The sequence below is a fragment of the Pecten maximus genome, chromosome 17 (assembly GCF_902652985.1).
Source record: "Pecten maximus chromosome 17, xPecMax1.1, whole genome shotgun sequence".
Taxonomy (NCBI): Eukaryota; Metazoa; Mollusca; class Bivalvia; order Pectinida; family Pectinidae; genus Pecten; species Pecten maximus.
Genome location: NC_047031.1, coordinates 23,942,992 through 23,951,063, shown reverse-complemented (window position 1 = coordinate 23,951,063; position 8,072 = coordinate 23,942,992). Strand labels below are relative to the sequence as shown.

The window sequence follows — 8,072 nt, the reverse complement described above, 5'->3', positions numbered from 1 at the left end:
CTTTGAATTTAAAGAAATGTTATAAAACGCTCCGCCAGGTGCGCGGAAGAATAACAACTAGACTGTGTTCTTCGGTTGTCTCCCGAATGATTGATTTTATTGTTTTATTTTCTCTCTTTTTTAATTACCTATTTACTTTTTTGTTCTTTTTTAACTTCCTATATTGATTTTGGTTTTTTGATATACCATATATCATAATCCTGTGATGAAAGCACTATGTTCACTTACCAATTCACAATGAATTACAGAATCAATTCGAACAGTCGGTTTAATAGAACCACTCTCGTCCCTTTGTCGAGTCGCTCAGTAATGTACAGTTAATTGATCAATCAGTGTCATACAGACGCTCAGCAATATTGGCCTTCAATTCAGATTCAGAACAATCGCTTTATTTTCATAAGTTTTATAAGTGTTGAGCCGAAAAAAAGTGTGTGTTTGTAAATATCGATGAGCAAGATTTAAACAGCGTTCATTGTCTGGAGAACAGGTAATCAGGCGGGTTTTCTCATATGATTTTGATTTCATATTTTTACATTAACGTATTTATATAGAGTATTACAAGAACACAACTTTGCTGTATACTGGTAATCTAGTTTCAGATTAATTATCAATCTTTACGATACATATTATTTACATTTTTTTTTTTCATTATGTATGGTAGCTATTTACACAAACGGCTTTGTTTTACCATATATATATATGTACTCTGAAGCATTTACCGGCCACAGGCATAGCATCACCAAATATATTCATACTACAAATTCACCATAACAGTGAAAAGTGGATGATATGGATATCAAACAACCCAGCATTTATATATCACGTAATATAAGGGTAACCTCTGACACGTGTTTATTTGTCGATGTCATCGAGGCAAAACATTTCGTCACAGCATGCATCCGAAACAAACCATTTCGGCACAGTATATAGCTATATGCTTTCTGGGACGAAATGACTTGAAACAAATTGATATATTTGATACGTTATTAGATAACGAATTAAACAGAGGGACTCAGCAACGTTGGAGTAAGTGCACTGCGCCATTTTTATACATTGTACTTAGCAAGAGTACATATACATGGTTCGGTATAGGAACCAAGACAAAAGGTCTTGAAGTGAACCATAATGATATTACGTTACAATATTATACAAATTTTGCACACCAGTCACGCTTATTCGGACATCTAAAATTCATGTCCAAGATTCTGGAAGTAGTCATTTGATTGGCTTATCTAAAAGGTCACCCTGACGTGACCCCTTAGGGGATGTTGTTAGATGTTCATGTAACGTAGTGAGAATGACCATCTACATTTCAATTAGTTTACATAATATAAGTAATTATGTATTAAGCTAACAGTGCTTTTGACTACTTTCTTGTTTTTATTGTCCATCAATTTTTAGAAACTGTATAGTTTACAGAATATTGTATTGTATGACATGTTTATAGTTTTATAATGCGGTTAATTTAGTCACGTGACATGATGTTGTATTTTGAATTTAACATGTAAGACATTTCAAAGATTTATTTTTAGCATTGGTCTTTAATATAAAAAAATTCATGCAGCAAATTCTGCTTGCATAAATATCCTTCAGCTTAACTAAACGGAAAGTGTAATAATGCAGTTTGTCTTTCTTTTATAGCGACGAGCAATGTTAACATTTTTGTATGAATATATTATCTGAGGGAAAGAATTTTAATGTAATGAAATAATTATATTTCCCAGGTTTGATAATTACGAAGAGAAATCATGTCACAAGTTTGATTTCAATATCATCTTAAGCTAACAGTGCGTGAAAAATAAATCCACAGGCAGTTTGGCCGATTAACACAAAGCTTAATACATGTATAAGCTTAATACGTCCACAAGAAAATCATTGGATATTATCTGTGACATCTTATCTTTAAATTCTAATTTTTAGATCCAGATATATCTTTCAGATATTTAACTTTCAGTTGTATGAGTTTTATTGGAGTACAATTAAGACAAGATCATTCGTGTTCATCGCTGGCCATTGTGTCCTCGCGTTCACCCCGTAGGAGGGTGTTTTCACATGCATTGTACGATGTAAATCAGTGATGAAAAGCTTGCTGGTCTTTGTTGTAGTAAATACAGTCAAATCCTTATAAAAGTGTTGACCCTTTCGGTGGACGAATTAGATTAACTTTTAAATCTCTGGACTTTAACTGTTCCTAGCTCCAGTCTTAAGTGTGAGTCAGTATTGTAATAGGTTTATATGATTAATATGTTAAATCATTCCCTCTGACTGAAGTATCAAGGGAATTCGTTTCATTAACTGTTCACAAATCAGTTGGTAATGTATTACATAGGTGGAGATGAAAACAAAGTAGGTCTGAGATGAGGTTTAATTACGAAGTGTGTGCTGGAATCGGACACACCGGTGGAATGTCATGTTAACAAAAACACAAAAACATGTCACAGATCTTATTAAGAATAGTGATTTTTTTAATTTCACTGGATGTGAAGGTCGTGACAGCAGAAACAATAGCGGATGTGACGTCACTCTACACAGACTTGCTAACAGGATATGATGTCAGGATACGTCCGACAGCCATCGACCAGCAGCAGACAACAAATATGACCTTGACATTCAGTTTGAATTTCATCAAGACCGTTGACATGACAACGGGAGAGTTTACTGTTATAGGAAGTGTCACTACTCAGTGGAATGACCCAAGGATGGCATGGACGCCGAGCATGCGCGGAGATGCGTTCAGTATTACTGTTCCGAGTCATTCTGTTTGGACACCAAAGTTCACTGTGATCAATAACTTCGACTCCTCGGATAATTCAGATCATTCAAACCACGACGTACGGTTTGTATATGACGGGACCGCCGTCTGGACTTTTGATGACAAACTAAGGGCAATATGTAATTATGACGTCACTGGTTATCCATTTGACGTTCATACGTGTTCAATTGTTCTCTCGCCCCTAGGACTGACGTCATCGCAATTGCGGCTCATTCCGGCTACATCGACTGTTGACGTCACCGATATAGTAAAAAATGACATTTGGAATTACATATCGTCCTCAGTAGCGGTTGTTGATAAGAGAAACAAAGTTTACGTTAACGTCGAGATCCAAATCTCCAGGAAACATGGATTATACCAGTTGATGGCATATTCACCAATTATCATGGTTTGCATACTAAATTTATTGGTATTCTTGCTGCCGGCAGATTCCGGAGAGCGTGTCGGATTCTCAATTGTTTGTTTTCTCTCTCTGATAATTTTTTCTAAGTCTGTTGTATTTCCGTTACCGTCGAATATTTATCCACTTCCGAAAATTTCAATAATTATAGTCGCCATATTTCTTGGATCTGCCGTTATCTGTGTGTTGACAATACTCCAGAGGCGATGTTATAAAGGAAGTGGGACAAAGTACCGGAAACAAACCTGGAATTATAATCTGACAAATGGTGATATACATACAAACATGAGGATTTCGCCATCAGAAGGAAACGAAGTATCGAAATGTGAAGAAACACGTGATATATAAACATGTGATATATAAACACGTGATATATAAACATGTGATATATAAACACGTGATATATAAACACGTGATATATAAACACGTGAAGAACTTAAGTGCTATTCAATATACATGTATATCCTGAAAAAAAACTAAAATGACAAAAGGGAATTGTTTTTTCTCTTTACACATTGCCAGAATACATTCACAATTCTCGTGTCCCAGTGACCCACTCTGATCCATTAGAGTAGCTTTCCTTCGTTTCACTCTGTTAGATTGGATATCGATATGTGTTGTGATCAGGAGTTCAGCCTAATGAGCAGATATACATGTACGTTATGTCAACGATCTTGCTTCCGATCGGATGATGTCCCAAGGCCCAAAGCCTAAGGATTTTGTTTTTATTCATAAACAGGTAAAGTAATCCTAACATTTTGTCAGAGACGAGTCGCATCAGAATTAATCACATCCTGTATATAGAGATTCTTAATATTTATTAAACAAGTTCATTAATTTGATTTGTCACAATCCTATTGCCGTGATGACATATAGATAATGACGTAACTATAATGATATTACCTGTGCGAGATCGACAAATCACGTGGACAAAGAGGCAACTTATGTGATTTTTCATAATTTTTATTTTCATAATTTTTATTTTATTCCGTATGCATTTGATAAGTAGAATGTGACCTAAACTCAGGTGTTATCGTAACATAACTTGAAATCGTTGACGATGAAAATGGAAACCTACATGTCGCCCAAACTTTATGTGAAACACCACAGGGATCTGAGAATGTGTTATGGTCTATTTGTATTCGGACCTATCCTAGTGAATCAAAAACGTTTCATTGTGTAGTCCTCGGAGATAAGTCCGAGGGTGTCATTTTGGCCGAATATTGATGTAGCCCATATAAGTATCCAATAAAACGCCCGAAAAGGTAATTAACACCCCATGATATGTAAAAATTCAACAGCACGGTAACATATTCTCAGGTCCCTGTGTTAATCACTCCCCAGGCTTAAACCAATCTCTGTCTTAAAACTAAAAATGGTGATCGACTTATCTGAGGGAGATTTTCTACACATTTGAAAATTCAATTTGCATAAAAATATACATTTTAACACCATCATGAAAATGATAATTTTAGCCTGATACAAATCGGTAATTAATCCTAAATCAAAATCCGCTTCAGCTATACCATTCCAGGATAAACTAATTATACTTGATAGGTATTGTCTAAGGTTAATGCTCTGTTAATTGCGGGAGTCCTAAAGTGATATACTGTGTAATACTGTAATAATATCATTTTAGGATTGTACCCGTACGACGGGTGCTAAACTTATTTTTAGACTTGAAATTTATTTAGGGTCGTAGCCCTATAAATCTTAAAATGAAATCAAACAAATCATGAATGAGGTACGGCTATTTTTCTGAGACGTTGTTGAAAATATTTCAATGAAAACATTTAACAAGCTCCAATTCAATACATGGGTGTACACAATATTCGTCATTCAGAAAATTCCAAGTGATGTTCAAGTGGTTTCATTTATTTGAACAAGCAGGCAGAGTTACACTAGACGTTTTAACCAATATAAAATGGATTTTTTTTGCTTTTGTAATATCGAATTACCTTTGTAACAAAAGATGAGCTCCGTACCACAGGAAAAACGCTCGATATCAGGTATACTGAAGTAATGTTTGAAAAAAAAAAGCAAAAAAAAAGAAAAAAGACTGTTCATTTGAATACCAGGAACAAACATTATACGTCATTTCGTGGTTATTTAAATTTTAACATTCTTGTTTCTTATCACGTGTTATAAAAATGATTTCATTTAGATCCCTTTTTAATCATCATAAAAGCTCTCATGAAGACATGCGCCTGTACATACATAAGATTTGTCTGTTTATATAAAAAGCAAATGTAAACAATCAGAACACGGAGTCTTACGTACAGGGACACTTCTGATGGCGGTTTGTCGAATAAGACTTACGTCAATCAATTAAATTATGATATCCAATCTATGAGGACTATTTAAAGAATGAATTCATCGATGCGTGACGAGAAATTTCCACAGAACGCGTGCACATAAAAATGCAGGTGTTTTTACACTCATATGGATAGAAGATAGAACGTACAAATGTAAAAGGTAGGTGGGATATCTGTTCTTTATACATTGTATAATATACGAGAATTCGTTGTTTTAATAGGTAACTCCAAAACGTGCACGTGTAGGCGATAAATATGTCATATTTGTTGTTTTTTTATTTTGTTTTTATTAATTTAAAGCTTTATACATGTGGGCGATATTTGAGTACAAGTTAGATTCACTTTTCTTTCTTAATTAACAGAAAATAAACTCTAATTGTGCAAGAAAATATCATTTATGTTCGCCATCAATATATTAGTTGTCTTTATTACATAAAGATGTACCTCCAGCTAAATCATCTTTATTTCCACAACAAACTAATTTCTATTGTTAATATTATATATTTAACAAATATAAAATTTCACACTGTGGAAAGTCTTAGTTCTATAATATATTTTAGAAAAATATTTCGCCTGATGATATTTTCTACGGTGATTTTTACAGTTAAAGTCGCTTTAAGATTTTCTTCATAAGATTTTGTGCCAAAAGTATTTAAAGCAATGTGAATGTCGGCACATGTTACACAAATATCATACAAGATGGCCGCTGTGAATACCTAAATCGATAATAATGGGTTAAGGGGTGTTCGTCTTTGCAGTGATACTTTAAAGTGTTTACCTTACTTGTGACGTTTTCATTCCGTTATCTACACTCGCCATTAGGCCGATATCCACAATAACATGTCAATCAGTTGTGACCACCTTTCTCACGGATCACTGGAAATTAAATAAACGTATATAAATATACATATATGTAGGACAGTGTCTGACAATAAACTTACAACTTTTCTGCGTTAATGAGGCAGAAAGAGTAGTATAATTTAGTTACATCCCCAACCCTCGGAACCCCACTCACGGATCCCCACCCACGGATCCCCACCCTCGGATTCCGACACACGAACCATCTCAAATGAATCCCAACCCACGGATCCTCATCCAAGGATTCCCGTGCGTGTACCTACGAATTTCAAACCTCTCAAGACTTATAAAGACACTGTCTATTGTCTAATCATTTTGCTGAAACCAAATTTCCAATTTAGACTAACCGTTTTCCTGCTCGATATGGAGTATAAGGTACGAGGTTATCTCCCCTACTCCGGCGACACTGTATGTAATGTAACAGGATGCTTTCACATCATACAATCCTTTCAGATTCTTGGAATCTGTTTCACAACGTAATAATGTAGGTAAATCATGTATAGGTGTAGACAAGGAAGAGGATGTTTAAATCAGTCTAATTAAAACAATTAATCAAATCCGAGTATATGACACATACATATAAATATATAAAGAAATATTTAGAGGAATAAAAATGATATCATCAAAGCCATTTATAAACTTTAAAACCACATGTTCGGTTCAGTTGATTTATCCCGTAGGCCTTTCGTCCCGTAGGTGAAAATACCAGCATGTGATTATGTATCAGTACGTCATACGAATACCTGTAAAAAGGAGAGTGATCAACGTAATATTATGATATAAAATATAATGATAATGATATAATACTATGAATTACATGTCGTAATTTGATTAATTCAAATGCTAATTTACTGTGACTATTGCCATAAGTAAGCATCGATATATGTAATTAATATAAACATGTAGACCAGTACAAAAACACCCTTTTTATTCAATTTATTACTTAAAACCTGAAACAACTATTGTATTGAGTAGTATGTAGTACGTCATGTGAATTTGAGGCCCAGAGCGATGCAGTTGGTCTGTTTGCTTAAATTAATAGGTACATGTCGTATCTGTGGATGTTATTTTTTCTGGTTCTCATTAATATTTTTTAAGGATGAAAACATTTACAATAATTTGATCAATATGGATGTGTTAATATTAACTGGAATTTTAATATGTAATTTCGTCTTTGCCTCGCTGTCCCTAAATCGCTAACCTCTTAGAAATTTACATACACTAGGCTCATAGATTTTGTTTAAACGTTGAAAACATTTACGCTAATTTGATAATAATGGATGTGTTTATATTAACTGGAATGTTCGTGTCCGTCTCATTGTCCCCATATCTTTAACTTCTCTGTAACTTATCTATGTACAAATGTATGTATATAAATAAAAATACCAAGATTTTGAGTAAATATGAACAACAACAAACCTCTCTATTATGACCACCTGTGGGACTGAGTGAAAATGGTCTGAATAGCGGGGTGATCTTTATACCGAGGTTGACCACATTAACCTTTGACCATCAAGAACCTTAACTCTGTATGATACCGGTACAGTAACATGTATTCTGTATATGTATTACATATATCATTGTCTCAGTAGACTATGTGTTTCCTATCCTAAATTTATTTGAAACCCTCATATGGAGTGCGATACCGGGAGAAACCACCTAGCCGCGCCCATGTCCGTCCCGGGGAGGTGCCCGGCCCTGTGGACGTACCGGGTGGATAGGACAA

The 8,072-nt window shown here is 34.6% G+C and overlaps 1 long non-coding RNA gene across 1 annotated transcript; it reads right to left on the bottom strand.

Moving 5' to 3' along the window:
• Positions 1-2,347: 2,347 nt before the first annotated feature.
• LOC117315912 lies at positions 2,348-7,850 on the bottom strand. The gene is made up of 2 exons (XR_004529784.1): positions 6,267-7,850; positions 2,348-3,418 (listed from the first exon to the last, which is right to left on the bottom strand). It is a non-coding gene; the product is annotated as an uncharacterized LOC117315912 (long non-coding RNA).
• Between the last annotated feature and the right edge of the window lie 222 nt (positions 7,851-8,072).